Source organism: Camelus ferus, chromosome 7 (genome assembly GCF_009834535.1).
Source record: "Camelus ferus isolate YT-003-E chromosome 7, BCGSAC_Cfer_1.0, whole genome shotgun sequence".
In the NCBI taxonomy this organism is placed as follows: domain Eukaryota; kingdom Metazoa; phylum Chordata; class Mammalia; order Artiodactyla; family Camelidae; genus Camelus; species Camelus ferus.
In genome coordinates this window covers 67635337-67659435 of record NC_045702.1, presented here as the reverse complement: position 1 = coordinate 67659435, position 24099 = coordinate 67635337, and positions in this window count along the sequence as shown.

Here is a 24099-nt window from a genome sequence, read left to right as displayed (position 1 = left end):
AAGTTAATGAAGCTGCCACTCTAATTTGGTTATTACCATCAATGAGATTTCAAATTACATATTCCTCTAGGTGGAAAAAAGTTATTATAGATTATGTGAATTCAGTTACACTAGCAGAGGATTGTATATTTTCTAACATATTCTTGATTATTATTTAAAGCCATGTTTAGCTTTCACTGAGTTACTTCTGACTAGATAGATACCTCTCCCTTTGATTTCACTGTGATAATGTCTAAATATTGCCTTTCAGAATCTTGGCTACTTTCAAGTGTATATATATATAATCCTCTCAATTTGTTCTTTGAAACATGCACAGTCTTTGAATTCCTTTAAGCCCATCTGTACTGCGCACCTCTGTATGTAATGTCAGTAGTGGAAAGTTCATCCTGAGAACAGAGATGATGAACAGGACACCTCAGCGGGGAAATTTAAACTAAAAGAAAAACATTTATTGGCATGAGCTGTAAGAGGGAGAAAGATGTTATACAGTATGGAAGACTTTCTGCCAGCTCCTTAATTTTGACTCCCAAAAGCCTTCATCCAAAACAGAAAGAATTCCTCCCCATTTGATGTAAATTCCTTTGCACTAGAAGAATCTGCATTGGACACGAGGGACGAGATAGGCATGCTTTCAAGAATCCACAGAGGTTAGCAGGAAATCAGGAAAGACAAATGGCAGCCCAAGAGGAGAGTAACTTTGTATCTTAGAAACCTGTGGACCAAATCCAGAACAAGGGAGGGTTCTTTAAAAGCGAGGCCAGTCAAGCCCCTGATAAATTTGATTTAAATTAAAACACATCTCTTCCATGTCTTAAATGTGGATCTTGCTTTGTAACTGACAACAAATAACACAGGGGAAATCTGGCAGCCTGGCCACTACGCTGGAGTTTGGCCCTGCCTTCGATTTAATCTGTAGCCTTGAGTAAGTCACTAAGCTGTCAAAGCCATTGGATTGCAGATGTTTAAATGACTGAAATAATATTTACCTAACTCAAAGGAGCACTTTGAGGGTTTCATTAATTCTTATTTGCAAAGTGTCTTTTTCTCTTTAAGACCTTTAAGTGAAAAGTGCTGAGATATATAAAGTAGTATTATCATTTTCCTTCTAATTGATTGATTGCAATATGTAGTATTATGCTGGTTTTCACCAATAAGAGTCAAGTCAAAATCTAACACTGATTATGTCTTAAATTTTGCCTTTTTTTCCTTGATGAATGTCCCAGGCTAAATGTACAATATATCTTAAATACATGACAAGAAAAGAGGTAAAGACAACTCCATGTGCACATTTATCTTACTGTATTCAGTAGACAGGCATTGGTCTCAAGGTAATGGATAGTCATTATCTCAAATATTTGAGATTAAAACCACACTTAGTTAAAAAAAAAAAAGTTTTATGCCTTTGTGGTTTAGTGCATCATATCTTTAATTGTAGAGGAATTGGACATCTCTCTTTAGGCGTCTTTTATACTTTTTCTATTTAACAACTTCCAAACCACTCTTTCTCACACACACACAGAAATATATACATATATATATGTGTATATATATGGCTTATGCATTAGCAACTATTTTACATCATGAGTGTTATATATATTACTACAGTTTTTATTTTAAAGCAACACTAGCATCAAGATTTTTCTTTTTCAAGATTGGTATTATTATTTCAATGTAGAAACTGAGACTTGGGTTAAGAAACTCTGGAATTGGGACCAGAGAGAAAACTTGTCTGAGTAGAGATGTGGGTCCACCAATGGCGTATACAGGGTGAGGAGTCTAGGCTGGCTGGAGCAAAGGGATCAGATGGGGAAGGGTAAAGATGAAACTAGAGAGAAAGTTTAAGTTTGTACCGGGAAGATAGGAAGATTTTTTTCTTAAGAACTCAGGCTCATTGCGACGGGAGCACACGAATGTTCATCTATGACAATAGTTTGGCTTTTCAGTTTTTCTGCACTGTCTTCTTGTTTCAGGTAGACACCTATCACTGTTTCTACTTAGTTGATGTGAGTGTCATGGAGACTGGTGCAGTATCTGATGCTTTTATATTTTCCTTTTTTTTTTTGTTACCCAGCTTCTATTAAGCACAGTTATGACATGTGCCACCAGTTCCCACTTGAGGTTCCAATACTTTGTTCAATCTCAGTCCATGGGTGTCTGTTGACAGTATTCCTGATGCCAATGATGGCATGTGATCTAAGACTTACTACCTCCGGAACAGTGATTAGATTAATGACGTATATAGGACTCAAGTCAAGCCAATCAAAGCGAAAGGCAGTAAATTGAGACTTTTAGTTGGATTAAGAGAAGTGAACACATCCTTTAATGCAGAACTGAAAAGGATGTGGGTTAGAGCTGTTGCTGTACCCATCTTGACAAATTAAAGGAACTAGAGCTGAGATTAGGAGGGAAACACCATTCTGATGATATAATTTATATAAATGTTCTTGATAGATCTGTGACTGAAACTAATTCTGTCTACTAGGCTTTTTAGGAATATGAGTTTGATGGGTGGATTTACACTCCCTCAAGATGTTCAGGGCCTAGTCCTTGGAACCTATGCATTTGCTAGGTTACACAGCAACGGGAAATTTGTGTTGTCGATGAAAGTAAGGCTGCTAATCAGCTGACTTTAAAATAAAGAGATTATTCTGGATAATCTGGTGGGCCTAATGTAATTGCAAGAGTCTTGGCTAGTAGAAGAGGGAGACAGAAGTGGATGGTCAGGGAGATGTAACTATGGAAGAAGGGTCAGAAAGTGGTAACATTGCCTGGCTTTGAAGATGGAGAAATGGGGCTGTAACCCAAGGAATGTGGGCAAACTTTAGAAATTGTAGAAGTCAAGAAAACAGATTCTTCCCTAGGCTTTCCAGAAAGGAGTGCAGCTTGGTAACAACTTGATTTTAGCCCAGTGAGATCCAATTCCAATGACTAACCCCCAGAATTATAAGATAATAAACTTGTACTTTTTTAAGCCACCAAGTTTGTAGAAACTTATTGTAGCAGGAATAGAAACTCCAATAGCAAATAAATTCCCCCTTCCTTTGTTTTTTGTTTTTGTTTTGGGGGTGAGGGTCATTTTCTTTCACTTGCAGCAAAGTGATTTACTTGGCTGAGATGAGAAAATATATAAAGAGCTTAAAAATGATTTAAATAGACCCAGGGTTTTGTGACATGGCTGAGGAACTGTATAAGATATCCACAGTTCAGCAACTTTGTCATCAGTTTGAGAAACTTAAAGGACTTTCTGGAATTTGCTAATTCTTTGGAAAATTGGTACTGAGCATGCTTATGTCCAGAGAAACCTAGGGAGCTCTTAGGTAAATTTTATATTGTTATCTATTTTACTTTAATGCTTTTAATATCTATCTATCTATATACCAATAATTATTATTTTTAAAGGTGATGCTTTTCATAAGATCCTTACAAGATATATTGTTAAAAGTAAGCACAGGGTTAATAGACTTAATTTAACATAATCAAGCAATTTAAATAAAATGAGTTTTCTATACATAATCAAGAAAAAGTTGTATCAGTTTAGCGCAACATAGGGGAATTTGGTATTGCATTTCATGAATTATGACTATGAAGTATCTGTTTTATTTACTACTTATAAAACTGTATTGCTCATGAAATGTGGTTAATCATCCTCTTATGTCCTGGGAAAAACAAAACAAAATGTTGCACTGTGTGGAAATGATGCCTCCATCTCTTTAAAAAATATCAGCCACATAGCTTTTTAACTGTTTTCCAAATCATAATGTGTCTCAGAGCGTTAGTGGATTATAGAATCCCAACATGCGTTTTTGATTCAGCCATAGCTTGGTGCCTTGGAGGAGCTCTGCAATTGAATCAAGTAACTTCTGATTGAAACATATGTGTCTCTTCCTTTTTAAAAGCTGCCTAATTTGTGTGTATACACTTGTATTCACAACAGCAGTCATGCAAATTATTAACAATCATGAATTAACTTAACTTAATATGTACACTTAAAATAACCTCATCTATGATAATAATTTTATAGTTGTAACTGAAAATAAAAGTGAATATAATATGTGAAAAAAAAAATTGGTTGCAGACAGAGGACCAGCCTCATAGTCAGATTGGACAAATCCAAGTACACTTTATGGTCCTAAACCAGAAGACCACCAAGAAAGTTATGTGACTGTCCAGAAGCCTTCTAATCTATGAGGCATGTAGGAAAGTGGTGAGAAAAGTAGTTATTCCAGAAAGCCTGTTGGCTTCACTTTGACCTGTTGATAATGGAAGCAAAGAAACCATAGAAAGACTAAGTGTCCAGGCAAGTCTCCAGTTCCCAAATAAGTCCATAAATTCCATCTACTCATTCTCTGAAGCTGGATAAAACAGTCCTTATTGGAGTGTTAAGTTGACAAGCCAATATAAAAGCAGAATTAGATTAAGAAGGAAAATTTGGGTCCAAATTTTCAACCAAATATAGATGTCCCCTCCTTTTTTAAAGTCGTTTTCCACTACTTGGCTTTTATGGAAGACTTACATTAGTACAGCCAGCCCTCTATATCTGCGGGTTCCACATCTGCAGATTCAACCAACCACAGATAGAAAGTATTTGGAAAAACAGAAGTTCCAGAAAGTTCCAAAAAGCAAAATTTGAAGTTGCTGCATGCTGGCAACTATTTTATATTGTATTAGGTATTATAAGTAATCTAGAGATGATTTAAAGTATATAGCAGCTGGAGAGGATTTGGAACAAAGGGAACCCTCTTACACTGCTGGTAGGAATGTATTTGGTGCAGCCATAATGGAAAACAGTATGGAAATTCCTCAAAAAACTGAAAATAGACTTCCTCTGTGATTTAGCAACCCCTCTAGTGGTCACATATTGAGAGAAAACTTTAATTGGAAAAGATGCACACACCCCAGTGTTTGTAGCAGCACTATGTACAATAGCCAAGACATGGAAGCAACCTAAATGTCCACTGACAGGTGATTGGATAAAGAAGATGTGGTGTGTATATATACAATGTATATATAACTACTCAGCCGTACAATAATGCCATTTGAAACACATGGATGGACCTGGAGACCATCATACTAAGTGAAGTTAGCCAGAAAAAAAAATACCATGTTATCACCTATATGTAGAATCTTTGAAAACAAGGTGGTGGGCGGGACCACAAATGAACTTATTTATGAAACAGAGATAGACCCAAAGACATAGAAACAAACTTACGGTTACCAGCGGGGCAAAGAGTATGGGGAGGGATAAAAAATGGGAATTCAGAATTTGCAGATACTAACTACTATATATAATACAGATAAACAGCAAGGTCCTACTGTATAGCACAGGGACCTAGATTCAATACCCTGTAATGGCCTAAAATGAAAAAGAACATGAAAAGGAAATATATATGTATATATGTATAACTGAACCATTATGCTGTACACTAGAAATTAACACAGCACTGTAAATGACTATACTTCAATAAAAATAAAGGAGGATGCGCATAGGTTATATTGCAAATACCCCACCATTTTACATAATGGACTTGAACATTTGTGGATTTTGGTATTCAAAGGGGATCCTAGAACAAATTCCCAATGGAACTTGGGAATTTGGAACGTACCTGTTTTCACTAACTAGAAGAAATCTGAAAAGATTTTTCACTTTTACAAAAAAAGATACAAAGCAAAAATAGCGTTCAGTGATTGTTTTGCAGTAAGTGGAGCCATTATAGCGGCAGCAAGAGTGGCACCACCAAGCTCCTTCCGCAGAACTACACTCAGCATCTTGGCATCAAGTGGCCAACGCTTTAAACTGTTTCTGTGGGTATCTGTGCTTTATCTTGATGTATTTTGTGCATCCATTAGCAAGATGTGTCCTTACATAATTGCTTCTTTGCTTTAAGCCATTTCAGCTTACGAAAAGTTTCCTAGGAATGCTCTCCCTTTTCAGATAGCAAGAGAAATCTGTGCTTAAATTATGCATGAAGTCAAATACTTAAGTGAAGAAATGCTTTCTTCACTTAAATATTCTTTTTGCCACCCCAAAGAGAAAATTAACTCACTTAATGTTACAAAGTGATAGGCTCCCAGAACATCATTTTTGAAAACGCTTGTAAGTCTTTTTTTATGTAATCTTCTGAGAATATTTTCTGCTAGTAGAAAATTTTGAGCAACTTACCTAAAGAAATAAATTATTTATGAACAAATCTTTGTTCCATTATGGGTTCCTCAGGCTATATATTTGGGCAGGAGAAATCTTCTTAGGACTGTCTGCACAGTCTTAGCTGTGTGCACAGAGGATTGTTTATGGTATGCATAGGGACAATCGTGTTTTCTCTCATCTCTGCAGATGTTGTGTAAGGTCTGTTATATGGTTGCGGTTATTTGCTGCTCTAGGCACTTAAAACAGAATTTAACTATAAAAGCCATCATAAGGAGAGATTTGCTATTTTATTGCAAGAATAAACCTTAACAGTGGATGAATCAATTATCTTTCTGGAAACCATTCTGGTATGATTGTGTTGTCCAGGATATATTGGTGTATTGCATTTCTGGCTTACCATTTAGAAAAAAATATGAATGTGTGCTGATTTCAGCATTCCTTTTGGTGTAAAGATCAGTGAAGCAATTATGTCTGACTCTATCCAAGTCCAAAAAAAATAAACAAAAAACGGAGTGTTCCCTTTATCATGATAAACAGATCACATGAGTAGGACAGAACCAGTGATAATTATGAGAGAAAAACCATTCTCTTGGAGCCACCAATACTTACTAAATTTTCATAAGAGGGGGAAAAAAAACTCAAGGAAAAATTTTGCTATAATAAAAAAATAATAAAATAAACATTTACTGAATACAGAATTTTTCTATTCTGTCATTTCCTTTTCATCCTTATTATGTTGGCCTAATTTTTATATTTTTAAATATTTTCCCTCCTAGATTGTTGGTCTCCTTCCCAATGCAGCTAGAATATTCTAACTGAAACATAAATCAAACCACATAATTTCCCTGCTAAAAATTTTTCAAAGGATCTTTAAGGTCCAAATTTATTACTTGATGCTTACTTACTGGTAGTTTTACCTCTTGCTACTTCTTCTTTTATGATTTAGTAATACAGATTTTATACAGTAGAGTGTACGTTCTGACACACTGTGTTGCCTTATTCATTACCTCTGCCTAAGTGGCCTGTCTTTGTGTTTTTTTCACCTGGACAATTTTAATTTATCCTTTATTGAACTGGTTTAACTGGAACTGAGTTAAATTTGTTATTCTGCTTGAGTCAATAACTCTTACGCTCCCATAGCACCCCCTCCCTTGCACATCTCTGTCTTGGCATTTATTAGCTTACTTTGACGTTATTTAAAGAGTCTATCTGTTTAGACTCTAAATTCCCTGAGACTGTTTTTGTATCCTCAACAATTAGTATAATGCCTGACGTATAGTTGACTCATAATACATGTTAGGATGAATTGACTTAAATTGACAGCACATAGTGCATTATTATGTACATAATTCTCATGCAAATATTTAAGGTAGTCATAATTGATGTTATTATTCACAGTTTATGTATGAGAAAACTGAGACATTAAAAGTTCTTGTGACTTACTCCAAACCACATACTGAGTAAGAGGTGATGCTGGAACTAAAATTCAGGTCTTCTGATAGCAGATATCATTCTCTTTCTTTGATACTTGACTACTTTTCTAGAACACAGATACCAGCAAATTAAAGTTTTGGTCTCAACTTTTATCCTAAACCCACTGTGTGACATTGGGCACGTCATATAAGCTCATTTGGTTTCAGCTTCCTTCTCTGTAAAATTTGAGCACTAAACTAGACTCTAGAGTCCTCCCCTTGTGTTTTATGGTCTACTGAAGCCAAAATAAACAGTTTATTTTTACACAGCACTACATTCCTCTGCTTTTACACTTCTACTTAATCTTTCCCATAATATTAACATTTTTATGGACTTAAGTTTTTGCTCAAATTCAAATGATTTGTTCATATTATTGGGATATTGAGAATCAACTCTACTTCTGCTCCCCTTGGGTTTGGACCAAATGAGGTCCAAGAGTCAGCAGATGCAGGAAGAAAACATTATTGAAACAGGCTCAGCTGGAAGATGTAGTTTAGTGTGACTATGAAAATGAGCTTCCGAAGCCTCGTCTCTCAGTTTAGACCTTGAGGATAAACCAGAAGAACAGGCTCACACTGCTCTGAGTGAATAAGCAAAAAGCAAACAAACAAATCACCAAGTCTTTGAAGATAAAATGCTCTATGGATTAGCTTCCTTCAGCCCACAAACATGGCTAATGGCAACTATCACTAACCTGATAACCCACTTTCCTTCCATTGTATATCAGTTACCTATTGCCACAAAAATACTTTGTAACAAGCCACTCTAAAACTCGGTGGCTCAAAACAATAAGCATTTATTTAGCTTACCAAATTTGGCAATATTTATGGAGCTCAGCCAGGGGATTCTTTTGTTTATAACTAGATTGCTGTACATGTCTGGAATTTAACTGTCTATTGATTGATAAGAGATGATCTTATCTAGGATTGCAGGGATGACTGTGACAATTCACATGGTTTGCGTTTCTCCATGACATCTCTCAAGCAGATAAGCCTGAGCACAAGCTCAGGATGTAATACAGGTACAAGAATAAGCAAGCCAGATTGTTCAAGAATCAGAAAAGAGCAAGTGTTTTTAAAGACCCTGACTGCATTGCATTTACTATTGTTCAAAAAAGTCACATGGCCTAGCCCAGAGAAAGTGTGGGAAGATGTAGCTACAGAGAGGCATGAGGAAATGGAGCTATTAATGAGCTATACATGAGAACAAATAAGAGACAGGGAAATAGGTCAGAAGTATTTAAAGAATAATCATCATGGAAATGAAAAGATTGAGATAAGGGTTATCTTAATATACGTATAGATTAGAATAGCCTCATACCAAGCAACCAGTTGGAGCATTGTCTTGAGGAAAGGCACAGTCATGAGTTTACCAAGTTTATGGACCAGTTAGTTTTTCATAGAGTATATATCATGATTTCAATGACACAGCTGAGTCACTATTACCGTCTTGAAATCCCAAAACAGACTACATAAGAGACTGGAATCAGCTCAGTTAAATTCAACACCTACTAGGAAAACAGAAAAAATTCCCACAGTCATGTCCTTTATGTTATGAAGTAGTGATTCTATTTAAACTCTACATAAATGCAGTCAAGCATACAGAAATGGCTGAGTAAGCTGTTATCAAACAAACCTTCCAGCAGATACTAACCATAAAATATGGCATTGATTGATTGATTTAAGGCACCAGGAAGTGAGCAAAAGGAACTGGAACCCACACACACAACATTAGGTTGAGTAAACAAAGTCTTTTACAAGAGAGTACATATGATATGGTTCCCTTCGTATGGTATTTGAGAACAGGAAAAACTAATCTCTGGTGGAAAACAATTAGAAAAATTGTTGCCTCTATGGAAGAGGCATGAGGGGACTTCCTCGGGTGGTGGTAATACTCTGCATCTTGATCAGAGTTTGAGTTTCCCAAATGTATGTATTTGCCACAGTGTATTAAATGATACCTTTAAAATTTGTGAATTTCATTTATGTAAATTTTACCTAAAAATCAATCAGAAGCAAATATTGAACTCTGATTAATAATATGCATACTTAAGTATATATGTATGTATGTGTATATATATGTGTGTGTGTGTGTGTATATATATATATATATTTATATATATATATAGACTAAAGTGAAGTGATGCCTACAACTTTGAAATAAAGCAAAAGTAATGGATTAGTAGAAGAATTGATAGATGGGTAGATATGTAATAAAGCAAGCGTAGTAAAATGTTTATCATAAAACCTAAGTGGTATGTGTATAGGTGTTCTGTGTAAAATTATTTACACTTTTCTGCAATATGTTTAAAATGTTAATAATAAAACTATAGAAAATGGAAAAAAGGTATATATAATGTAAATTACATATATACATAAAATATTGTATAGTTTTATGTAAAATATTTGGCCATGGTACATCAGGTGGCAGTAAAAATTAAACTCATCTGTGCTCTAAGGTTCCTGTTCCTAATTGCTAATGCAGTTTCCGATCTCTAAAAAAGAACTACGTCTTAAGTGTTTATGGGAGAACCATGCCTTATAGATATGTGGTTACCTCTGACATGAATTCAGTTATCTTGACCTCACCTCCAGATCCAAGGTAAATTCTGTATTACTACCCTCACCTCATAGCAGTGGGTAGATAATCTAAGAAGGTCCAATTAGATTCATTCTCAATATTTTTTGCTAAATGTCTGTGGAAGAGATGTTCTCACTTACCCAGATGAGGGTCAGAATGCATGCAATTCTTCCTCCCATGAGCAAAGCAACCTGGGAACATAGCTATCTCAGGAAGTAAGACAGAGCAAAAAGTCACAGGGAATTTGAGTCATAGTCCTGAAAATACAGTAGCCTCTGGGTCAAAATGACCTAAAGCCAACATTATCTCTGGTTGTTCTACTTCTATTAATTTTCTTGTCATTTTAAGATATTTTAAATTGTAAATTTAAGTAATTTTCAGCCAAAGACATGTGGCTAATGCACAGGTTTGTGCCTTTTATCTATTCAAACCAATGTTCTGTCATCAAAAAAGTAACGTCTTTCTTTTGTATATTCTCATCTTCTGCAGTGTTTGCCATTCTTCACCATGTCTTCTGGGAATTATACAGCCTATTACGCTGAACAGAAGTGATATTTATACCTGGCATTTTTATTCCCATGTGCATTGCCACTACCTCTTTCAAGTTCCACTTGTCTTTTACTTACCTCCTGCCTACTTCTTTGGCTGTTCCAGTGTACTAGGGTTGTCAAGTTTGCTCAGATATCTAGGATCTTATAGGGGAAAATGTATTTCTCTTCTGTAGTGTATTAGATCAGAGCTGTTTGTGCTCCTGGTTCTCACAAAAATTTTACTGAAACAGATTATAGTTTTGACTTCTGGCCGCATTTCTACTTAGGACTCAGGCACGAGTCTGCAGGTTTTGAATATAGAAAAAATGACAAAAACAGACATTAAGCTGCATACAAAATCCCTTATCTCTTCCAGTTTTAGGGTTTTGGTGTTCATTGGAGCTTATCATTATTGACTCTTTTTCCTTTGGTTGAGTCATTTTGAAAGACAGTCTCCAATCAGCTGTGCAAATAGCATTCTGATGCTACTGGTTAGGCAGATACACCCTGATAAGGCCAAAATACAGTAATTTACTTTAACCCAGGTATTTACCACATAAGGATTTTAATTCATCATCCTGAAGAGGAGACACTACATGATGCTTCATGGTTAATCTTCCTAGGCTTTTGAGTCAGACAGCTTTGGTCTACACCTAAATCAGTCTCTATTTCTAATTATGAGATCTTGGATGAATTTCTTAAGTTTTATAAGCCTTGGTTTTTCTTTCTAGTCTGCATTGTCCAATACAGTAACCACTGGACACATGTGGCTGAGACTTGAAATGTGGCTACTACAAATTGAAATGTGCTGTAAGTGTAAAATAAACACTTTTGTGAGAGATTTAGTATAAAAAGAATGTAGTGCATCTCAATAATATTATTAAATATTGAATATATGTTGAAATGATAGTATTTTGGATATAGTGAGTGAAATAAAACCTATTATAAACATTAATTTTACCTGTTTCATTTTATTTTTTACATTGTGGCTATTAGAAGCTTTTCATTTATGTAAGCTACTTATAATTGAAGTAATTACTCAATAATTAAAAGTGAATGAACAATGAAATAATGTTATATTATAATTCTATTGCACAGCATTGTTATTAGAGCTGATAATAATAATGTATATATCATAGAATCATGGTAAAAATTAAGAAAACGTTTGTGAAGTTATTAACAAAGAATTAATACATAGTGTAGACTCAATAAATATTAGCCATTTTATTAATATTTAATGAACAATATACATTAATAGTCATGGTGATTTAAGAAGTATATATCCAAAGTACTTTGCATAAAAATTCAGTTGATCCGGAAAAATCAAGCTCTGATATTTTTCCAATGTATTTACTTCCATGTTGGACATTAAAAAGCTAAAAATAAAACTTAAATTAGTGACTTGCTTGTGGGCATTTTATGAATGTCTATGAGATAATCACTGCCATTATTTTGAAAATAGTTTCTTTTAAAAAAGTGAATGATGTTCAATGTGACAATAAAATCAACTCTATTTTTACAGTTTATTAGGGAGACCAAGAATCTCAATTCAATTCTTATAAATTTCCACCATAGTCATTGACAGGCTAAGGAATAATTAGCCTAAGTTACATCCAGGGTATTTTTTTCTTCAATCTTCACACTTGCTTGTTCACTTTTGCTCTCTCTCTTTCTCTCTTTCTGACTCAGATTGAAAGGGATCACATGAAAAAAGTGGCAGGAAATTTAAAGGAATTCCTCCAAACCCAATCAGTCCTTTAAATAATTTGATTATCTAGATGCATAAAAGTGATAAAGCTGTACAAGTTCCTATATGACTGATCCAATTCTTGCTTTCTTTTCAAAGATGATGTTGATTGTCTGTTTGTTGGAATTAATCCAGAAGTTTAAGATTTCCCAACTGAATAGCATGCTATCTTATTTTTTTCCTTTTTCAGTCTTCAGGAATGAGCATAAGTTCACTTGATTTTTTTCTTTTTCATGAATGTACATGCTTGGGGTTATTGAAGCTAGATTCCTAAGTCTCAGAAAGATTTCAGGCATGTTCAAGCAAAAGGCAAGACACAGACATTGTTAACTAGCAGTGGTACATTCCTGTGCAGGCTCTTGAAACGAAGTTTAAGTTGTGCTCCAATTTTTGCTTGATGATTTATGAACTGTGTTTTTTGGCCAGTTACATATGAGGTGTCGGTTGTCTCATCTGTAAATTGACACCTATGTCATGGATTTTTAATAATGATTTAAATAAAATAATTTATAAAAAGTCTTTTTATCTTGGCTTCTGGAATATAATGCATACTCAGCGCATATTAATTGTTTTTATTATAGTTGTTATTATTGACAAGAATGGTGAAAATCACAGACCAGTATTTTCCATATTTTTAAGTAGCTTGATGAGAGGTTATTAATCTAATTGTAAGATAATAGAATTCAGAGTAAAAAAAGGGTGAGTTGAGTTCACCCAATTTATTTACATTTGATCTTTTGCAAATTACTTATTGTCTTAGAATTGAAAACAAGAGCTTAGCAACGTTTGTCTCATAGCAATAAATGAGAAATATTATGATGGTGCTGAGCACAACAATGGATCATAATAGAAACTGAGTGAATGGTGACTTCTCTCTTTTTAAATTTGATTCAATTTAATACCTGAAAAAGGTTTTTTTGTTCCTTACACCCGGGCCTTTACGTGATGACTGTGTGGCAAAACTTGGTCTCACGTACTTGAACCACTAAATGTAATCTTAAAAAAATAATCAGGAATGATAGGAAAACTTGTGAATATTTAAAAGTTCTAATACAGATACAGTTTGTCAACAAATAAAAACTGTTAAAGATTTTGTTGAACTGTTTCTCAAGTTCATAGCGAGATTGAAACTCGGGTAAGTGCCTGAGGTTCCGAAGTTCTATTTCATTATTTTCTTCACACAGTTTTGGGGCAAATAATAATCTTCATCAGTGATTCTGTCTCCTGACGTTCACATTCATGACCTCAGTTAGCTGATTATCACTTAATAGTTAAAATGGCTTGAAACTGATTTTTGTTTAGGAAAAATTTATACAATTTAAATTACTTCCTTCAAGTGATATCTCTTTAGGCTTTTGGCTGGGTTTGTATGAACTAGGACAAAATGATCAAAAAGAGTATGTTCCATCCGTGGTCAAACACAGTGAGAGTTTACTTTGGAATTTAGAGGATAAAACATTGATTTTCCACTTTACACTGATGAAGATTTGGTGCGGTATCAAAGAACTCATTGGTTTATATTCAAGTTAAAAAAGAAAAGTTTTATTTATTTTGCAAAATTATATTTCAATATAGATATATAAAATATGACATATCTAAATTATACAGGGAATATGCCTTTTGCTTATGTCTTTTGTAGATCCGTTAAGCTCAGACAATCTTCCAAAATAATCTGACCTGTAATTTATAATGCTCATGATTTAATTATTAGATACATGGGCAAATAAAAATGAAAAGAAAATAAATTATTCAAACTGAACTTTCTTAAGCAAGGATATAGTGCAGTACTTTATGCATATTTATTATTATTGTAATACAGTACATTATATAATATTATAGACTATTTAAAATATTTTATATTATTTATTATTTTTTCAAAAATCATTTTAGTTTCTATTATGGATTGGCATACTTGAAGAGCTTAGTGTTCAAAATGTGCAATTAAGATGAAAATAATGTTTAGACAAAACCAGTGAAAGATTTTTTTAAATAACCATAAAGCATGAAAAGGTATATATTTTTGCCAAAAATAGTATATAATATTGAGATGAGTTTGCAGTAGATTTAGACTTCCTGACTCATGCTTACTGAAGTTACACGCTTGTTGAATGGAATGGCAGAGTTCTGTTTCTAGCTTTGTCTCTCACTCCCCTCCCGACCCTAGCAATACCTCTAGTGATGTTTTGTGTGTGCTATTCTAGTTCATACTGAAAAGTTATGAATCAGAATTTATACCAAATTTCAGAAAGCAAGATAAAATCTAAAAGTAAATTTTAAAAAGCATGGCTTTCTGTTTGCCTCCAAGATCTTAGCTGTCATTTTGACACTCCTGACGGTCTGCAGGAAGCTGAAAGTACATTCCCAGTGATAAGACATACATTCTTAGCTTTATAAAATATCTTTTCTTGTACAAAAATTGTATTTGATTGGTATTTACACTTGTGACACATTATGCTTCACAATACATCCTTATAAATAATGTAACTCAGTTACTCAGACACTATGCAGCTATACTCATTATGCCTGTTCATATATCAGAAATTATTTGAGATAGTGTTTGCCATACTCCAGAAGTGTGTTTTGAATATTTCTCAAATGAGCATGTCACAACATGACAACTGAATGTGTATTTACATGATTTTGAAATTATCAGACAATTCTGTTCATTCAGATAGAACATTAGGATTTTGTTCTTTTGCATGATGTAGTTGAATAAGCACTTTATGAATATGTTATTTTCTCATTCACTTGTAATCAGTGTCACAAGGAAAATGACTAAGATAATGTAAAATCAAATGCTATATGTGTATGTTTGCATATGTATGGATCACCACTGTCTACCCAAAAACACAACCCTTTCTCAGCGAGGTCTTCTCTGAGTACTCAGTTTAAGATTGTTCCCTCCACAGCACTCTCAAAACTTCTTTTTCAAACGTTTTCTTCACGGCTCTTACCTAGTAATGGATACTGTGTGTTTGTGAGAATGTGTGCTTGTGTGTATTTGTGTGTGTGTGTGTGCGTAGTCCTTTAAAGGGAGACCAATATGTTACAGTTGATGGTTCTAGTCCCAGTTATGTACCTGTTCTAAGCAAAGAAATAGTATAGTTCAACTTCCAACAAGAACTTTTCTAGTGCCTTTTATGTGCCAGACACCTATGGATGCTGGAAATTTGGCAGTGAACAAGACAATGTAGGAAAAACAAAGAGCAAGGAAATTAGACATGTAAAATGGACATTGATTAAAATTCTATTCTTGATTTCATTGTCTACATGATTATGAAGTTATGGATGAAATTTATAGTGGTTGAATGTAATAGTTCATTTTATTTGGCATTTATCTCTGCATAACTCTAATTTAGACACAAGGAAAAAAATTTTTTTAAATGAACAAGAAGAAGATGAAGGAGAATGAAGTGCAGAGGAGTAAGAAGAACAAGGAAGAGGAGGGAGTGAGGGGGAGTGGAAGAGAGAGAGATGAAACTATTCTTAGTTCCAATGAAACACTAGACTTAAATGTCCTTTAAATACCAGTGCATACACTTGTCTTCTTTTTTTGTTTTTGTTTTCCAAGTTATTTACACATTTTACATATCCCCTAAGTAATACTATTCTCATAGATAATTTTCAGATGTATTGAGGAATAATTTACATGATATAAAATCCATCCATTTTAAACGTGTAGTGTGATTGAATTTTGGTGAATGTAATGTAACATTTTCATATAATATTTAGTAATATAACTCACCCTGTAATCAAGATAGAGAAATGTTCTTTTATCTGGAATAATTACATATTTTGTGCCCCTTTGCAGTCTGTTTTGTCTCCCAACTCCCAGCCCGAGACAGCTGAAAATCTAAATTCTCTTATAGTAGTTTGATTGAATATAGATGAATATAGTTAGTTGGGTAAATAGTTAGAAGTATTTCTGAGTCATATTACATATGTCATATTGTATATATAATATGTATATTAAACTTAATATATACTGCTATACTCCAAAGTGGTTCTAACATTTTGTACTTTAACCAACAGTATATGAAAGTTCCAGTTGTTCCACATACCAACACTTGGAATTATAAGTCTTTTAAATTTAACTCTAAGCACATATTTTTGTTCTTTTATTTCCTTTATCTTTTTTGTGCTTGCCTTTCCCTAAGGACTAGAGATGCTGAGTATTTTCATGTACTTACTGATCTTTGTATACGTTCTTGTGTGAAGTGTCTATCAAATTGTTTGACAGTTTTTGTTTAATAAGTTGATTATCTGTTTATTATTGAGTTGTAAGAGTTCTTTTATGCTCTTAATATAAGCTCTGTCAGGTGCATGATTTTCATTTGGAATATTTAATCTATTAACATTTATTATAATGTTTACTATAAATGTTGTCTTTGTCTACAATTTTATTAATAGTTTCTACATATTTTCCCTGCTTTTCATTTTTCTCTTCTTCTGACTTTGTTTTTTGGATTATTTCAATATTTTTTACTTTAATTCTCCTATTGGCTTTATTCCTGTGCTTTTTTTGCATGACTTTTGGTGGTTGTATAGGTACTACAATGTGTAACCTTAACTTTCACGATCGATTGACTATTTTATCACTTTATATAAAATATATACATCTAGTAAATATTTCAGTCCATATCTAGTTTATCCCTGATTTTTTTTCTCCTGAAAATGTTTTATTTTATTTTACTTCAGTTTTTTGTATAACCAGTAATTTTGAATTATGTCGTGGACATTATGAATGATAACTTTTGGAACTTGTGTATTAAATATTTTCTCTGATGATTTTTCTTTTTGTTTATTTGTTCATTTTAGCTGGCAGTTATCTTTGCTGGACTTGAACTGCATAATCTGTTGCCTGAACAGCAGCTCTGACCTAAGTTCACATTTCTTGTCTTTTGCTGAGCTATTTTGAGTCTATCCCATGTACACATCATTCCGTTATCATTCCAAAATGGGAGCAGAGTTCAATAATATGTTTCTGTTTGACTTTCTCTGTCGCTATGACGTGAGGTAAAAGTTACCTATCCTGATTGAAAGGCACGTCCTTGTATAGGAGTGTCCTTATGCAATCTGTGTGGGCTGGGTGGTTTGGTAGGAGGACTGGAGCTAAAGCAAATGTGGCCTGGGGGTTTTTTGAGAGCACACTGGGGCTACCACCTTGGTGGAAATGGGCTGGAGCTGGCAGGGATAGGGGCTAGAGCCAAAGCCTTGTGCAGGTCGGGGCTTCTGCAGGGCATTCTGGCATTTGCCACCTTGGTGGGGGTGGGGTTAGGGGTGACTAGAGTCAAAGCCTGGAGTGGCCTGGGGCTTCTCTCAGGACATGCTGGCTGCTGTGGCCTGAGGGAGGCAAAAGTTGGAGCTGAGTGGCTAAAGCTGGAACCCTGGGTGGGCCAGGCTTCTCCCAGGGCATCCTGGTGATAGCTGCCTTGATGGGGGTGCTGGAACCACAAGGGCTAGAACTGGAGCCTGGCACAAGCTGGGTTTCTCTTGGAATGCCCTCCTGGCTGGCATCTTGATACCCATATCAAGGGTATCATATCATATATCATATCATATCATATCATATCATATCATATCATATCATATCATATCAAGGGGGTGTTAGAACTGGAGTCTGGTGCAGGCAGGGGGCTGTGCTGGAGCACTCTTGGCAGGTCAGCTAGCACACCGGGTGCTTTTCAGTCTGCTGCCTCTGTGCTGATCCTGGGAGCAGGTAAGTTTGTGTGCGTGCCCTTTAATAGCGGAGTCTTAGTTTCTTACAGCCCTCTAGTTTTCTGGGTCATAAGCCCTGCTGGTTTTGAAAACCAGTTAAGGGGGCTCATCTTCCAGGTGCTGGACCCTAAGGCTGGGCTTTCCAATGTAGGGACTGAACCCCTTGCTCCTTAGGGAGGATCCTCAAATTGTGACATCCCCTTCCTATTCTCAGTCACCTGCTGTGTTGGTCCTTCCTAGATTGCTTCTCTTCACCTCCTACCCATCTCAGTGTGTTTTTTCTTTGTATTCTTGGTGGTAGAGGAGCTGTTCTGCTTGTCTTCAGGTCATTCTCAGAGTTTTTCTACATATAGTTGTAGTTTTGGTGTGTTAATTGGAGGAGATAAGCTTGAGGTCTGCCTACTTTACCATTTTGATCCCACCTCCTCCCCCTTTTTTTTTTTTTTTTTACTTCACCCTTATGATTAAATTTAACTCAGACTAACTGTGAAAACTGTAGCTCATCTCCTTTTACAATTGTGCTCTCTTAAAGGCCTTAAGATTATTTTTCTGGGCAGATTTTATAGTTGTTTTCTGCTGAGAAACGCATACGATCTTCTTACTGTTTTACTCTCTTGAGTGATGTAATGGTCAATTTCATGTCAACTTGAATGGGCTAAGAGATGCCCAAATAGTTGGTAAAACGTTACTTCTGGTTCTGTCTAGGAGGATATTTCTGGAAGAAATGAGCACTGAAGTCAGTAGACTTCGTAAAGAAGATCCACCCTCAATGATACGAGTAGGCATCATCTTAATCCTTTGAGGACCTGAATAAAACAGAAAGGTAGAGGAAGGGCGAGTTCTCTTTTTCTCTTCTTGAGCTAGACCTCCATCTTCTCCTGCCCTCAGATATCAGAGCTCCTGGTTCCCTGGTCTTCAAGCTTGAACACCATTGGCTTTCCTGGTTCTCCAGCTTGCAGACAGCAGATTGTGAGGCTTCTATCTAGGCCTCCATAACTGTGTGAGCCAATTCCTATAATTAATCTCCTTTCATAATACATCTCTATCTATCTTATTAGTTCTGTTTTTCTGGAGGACCTTGTATAATACAAATGATAAACATAATTTTACCTTGAAAAAATTTTGTCTCAGACTTGATCATCTCAAGTGGAAATGTAGCTTACACTAACATAGTTTAGAAAAAAAAAATCTGTTAATTAAATGAGTCTTCTTCCAGAGATGCCCATGGCTGGAAGAATCACTTAAAATGAAAGGATATTTCTTGGGTGCAAATAAATTAGGAGAATTAATTGATGTTTTCATTAATTTCTTTACCAATTAATTGATTGAATTAATTAATTCCTTATTATATTAGAAACTACTAATGAATTAATGAAGAATTAATTCCTTATTATATTAGAAACTAGTAATAAGCAATCTGAAAATAATAAAAATAGAAACCTGAAAATAATAAAAACTTTGTATCCTGGACCTGGGTTTATATCTGGGCTCTTTTAGGCACTAGCTTTATGAACTCTAGTCAAGTTGCAAAATATTCAGATGTTGTTCCCTATGTGAATAATAATATCGTGATGATTAAATGCATGATGCATTTAAAATACGTTTAATGAACAATAGCCCTTACTATCATAGTTAAGTTACTTACATTTCTTAGCCCTGGTATGCATATGCATAAAGAAAAAAAGGACGAGGGTTACCATTTGTAAAATGATACAGCATATCATTTCTATAATAGTAAAAAAAAAAAGAAATATTTGTAGTTTAAGGAAATGTTCATTCACTTAAAAGTATAAAAATACGCTTATAATAGATACAGCATTCAAGGTAGTGATAGGTAGTCAATGGGTACTCAGAATTATGCAATCAGTAAGAACTTAGAAACACTTTTTTTTCTTTCTTTTTAAATATTTTTCTGTAATAGTCATCTTTCAAGTCAGTAATTTTTACAATTTTATTTTTTTATTTTGACCTTTTTTAGTTTTTTCAGCTGTACTGAGGTATAATTGACAAGCAAAATTGTATGTTTTTAAGAGTTACAACTTGATATTTTGATACACATATACATTGTGAATATAATCAAGCAAATTAACATATCTATCACCTCATGTAGTGATATTTTCTTTCCCTCCCTCCCTTTCTTCCTTCCTTCTTTCTCCCTCTTTTCTTCTTTTTTTCTTTTTTTAAGATTCTTAAGACTTACGCTCTTAGCAAATTTCAAGTGTACAATGTAGGATTGCTCCAGAATTTATTAATCTCGCATAACTAAAAGTTTGCATCCTTTGATAAACATCCCCCTCTTTTCCCCTTCCTCCAGTTCCTGGCAAGCACCATTCTGGTATGAGTTTGTATGAGTTTGACTATTTTCGATTCCACCTATTAGTGAGATCATGAAGTATTTGTCTTTCTGTGTCTGGCTTATTTCACTTAGCATGTTCTCTAGGTTTATCTCTTTTGTTGCAAATGGCAAGATTTCCTTTTTTAAGACTGAATAATATTTCATCTTTTCTTTCTTTCTTTTTCTTCTTTCCTTCCTTCCTTACTTCTTTCTTTTCTTTCCTTCCTCTCTTCCCTTTCCTTTCTTTTCTTTTCCTTTGCTTGCTTTCTTTCTTCCCATCTATCTATCAGTCATCTGTCTAATTTTCTTTACTTATTCATCCATTGACAGACATTTAGGTTGTTTCCATATCTTGGCTACTGTGAATAATGCTGCAATGAACATGGGAATGCAGATCATCACTTCAAGATAGTGAATTAATTTCCTTTGGATATAAATCAAGTGGGATTACTGTATCATGTGGCAGTTCTATTTTTAATTTTTTGAAGAATCTCCATATTGCTTTCTGTACAGGCTATGTGAATTTACATTCCCACCAATAATGTGCAAAGCATTCCTTTTTCTTAACATCCATGCCAGTATTTATCATATCTTGTCTTTTTAACAATATCCATTCCGAGAGATGTGAGGTGATATCTCACTGTGCTTTTGATTTGCATTTCCCTGCTGATTAGTGATGATTTGTACCTTTTCGTATAGCTGTATGTCTTTATATGTCTTCATTTAAGAAATGTCTATTCAGGTTCTTTAACCATTGTTTTAATTTAAAAAATTATACATTTTTTAAAGGTTACTTTGCATTTACAGCTGTTACAAAATGTTGGCTATATTCCCCATGTTGTACAATACATTCTTGAGCCTGTCTTAAACCCAGTAGTTTGTGACTCTTACTCCCAACCCCTGTGATGCCCCTTCCTCTTCCCTCTCTCCACTAGTCACCACTAGTTTGTTTCCTGTATTTGTGAGTCTGCTTCTTTTCTGTAGTATTAACTCCTTTGTTGTATTCTTTAGATTCCACATATAAGTGATACCATACAGTATTTGTCTTCCTCTGTCTGACTTATTTCACTTAATATAATGCCCTCCAAGTCCATCCATGTTGCTGCCAGTGGCTATTTTTTTATGGCTGAGTAGCATTCCACTGTGTTTGTGTGTGTGTGTGTGTGTGCATGTATATGTGTATGTGTATATATATGTATATATATGTGTGTATGTATGTATATATATATATATATATATATATATATATATATATATATCACATCTCCTTTATCCATTCACCTTTGATGAACACCACTTAGGTTTCTTCCATATCTTGGCAATTGTAAATAATACCATTATGAACATTGGGGTGCAAGTGTCTTTTTGAATTAGTCCTTGGGTATACACTCAGGAGTGGAATTGCTGGGTCATATAGTAGTTCTATTTTCAGTTTTTTGAGAAACCTCCATACTGTTTTCCATAGTGGCTGCACCAATTTACATTCCCAGCAGCAGTGTACAAGGGTTCCCTTTCTCCACACCCTCGCCAACATTTGTTACTTGTGTTCTTTATGATGATAGTCATTCTCGCAGATGTGACGTTGTATCTCATTGTGGTTTTGATTTGCATTTCCATAATGATTAGTGATGTTGACAATCTTTTCTGTGCCTCTTGGCCATTTGCATGTCCTCTTTGGAGAAATGTATATTTCCATTTTTTACTATTTTAGTTTTTTATGCTTACTTTTAAAAATGGCTGAATTAGTTTACTATAAATTTGAAAATAAAGTATAAAGTAATTGCAGTCTAACACATAACTTGACCGAAATGATGATAATATCAATTTTAAGAAGTAAGCCAATTTGGGCTTTTTGAAATCCCTTGATTCATATCACATGTGCAGCACCCTGTATACCTTTTAAGGCTGGCTATTCTTGGAATCTATTACTGAGTTCCATTGACTATGATATTGTAGCATAGATGAGGTTTTTCTGATTTTATACCAAATGGGCTTGGGTGAGTAGTTAAAAATTAAGAAAAATTCGTATTTTGGAGTACAGACATTTAGGTCTTTTTTAAGCCCACAATAAAATATTCTTGGTAAATGTGTCCTTATATTAATTATTTTACCAAAAATAGCTTATATTTACCTTCAATCTTAAATCGGACATTTTAGGAGATCTGAAAGTAGAAACCATACGTAGATACCGTGGTCATGCCAAAGGGGATTTGATTGACATGAAAACACACTGACTAATGAACATCAAGTCAGTACATTCTCACAGAGGTCAACATGCCCTTGGCTTTCTTAACCTCAGTTTGTACATATACATTATTTTGCTCGATTGTCTCTTGGGACATGGTATTTTCTTGATACGTATTTGGAAGTTTCAGATCAAGTTCCACCAAACCCTGGGTAGAATATATCGTCAGCTGTGTGATTGGCTCCTGGGAGCTTTTAAAATTTGTCATTTAAACCATATAACTTTGAAGGGAAGGGAAAGGTGATGTTATAATTTCTTTTCTCTGTTTTGTCTCTGTAGACTTTCCCCACCATCTTTCTTCTTTATATCTCCAAGGCATTTTTCTCTGTTGATTCAGTCACTTTTGTTCTTTTCTAAGGTTTTCTTATTTCTAATTATTTCTTGAGTTAATCTCTTTTATTCTTCCCATGTTGTAATACTTGATTAAAGTCATGTTAACTACTATTATGAGTTAACAGCAAATTTTTAGTTAGGAAATATCTAACCCCATCAGCCTAATTGTAAGTGATGCATTTTTGATCCTTACTTGTAGTTTATGTGCACTACAAAAATGTAGTAATCTAGACTGAACCTGAGAGCCTTACTTTGTGAGAAGTAACTGAGTTCTATTAGCAGGAGAATAATTGATTGTAAATGTTTCTAGTAAATCATTCATGTCTGTAGCACTAAAAACTTGAGGAAGGAGAACCACAACACATTTGTTCCTGCTAATAGAAATGATTCAGTCCTTTCTGAAAATTTTCCTTACTTGGAATGCTGGCATTTGTATAAAGGGTTATTCCACCTCAAATTTCTGGTGAAATACATGTAGCTTACAATATCCAGTAAAATGTATAAAACAATGCTGTATGACTAGCTTGCAGAATGTGGAGTATATAAAACAGATGCTGGAGGCACACCAATACATCCATTGTGAATACCAGGCTGTCACCACACCTCTGCCACGTCTCCTGCAGGCCCCACTTCATCTGTCATTGCTAATACATATCATTTTAAAAAGAAATAAAACAGAGCAGACCATGCTCCTGAATACATTTTCTTGTTTAAAGGCCACAAATGTGTTCCCATTATTATTTTAAGTAATTAACTTACAGTATTGGGCAGTTTCTGGCTCAAAGAGCTATTTAATGTTTTCTCTAATGTTACAGTATCTGTGGAATGTAGGTGATAAAAAAAAGTCCACATTCCAGATAAATTTTGACCAAATCCTTGAAATAAACTTATTCCTGTTGAAGAGAGCTGTCATTTCCCTCTCATCTCTTGAGTAGCAGGATTTGGGGGGGTCTCCTTTCAAATGAACTCTTGAGGGCTACATTGGTTGCTCAT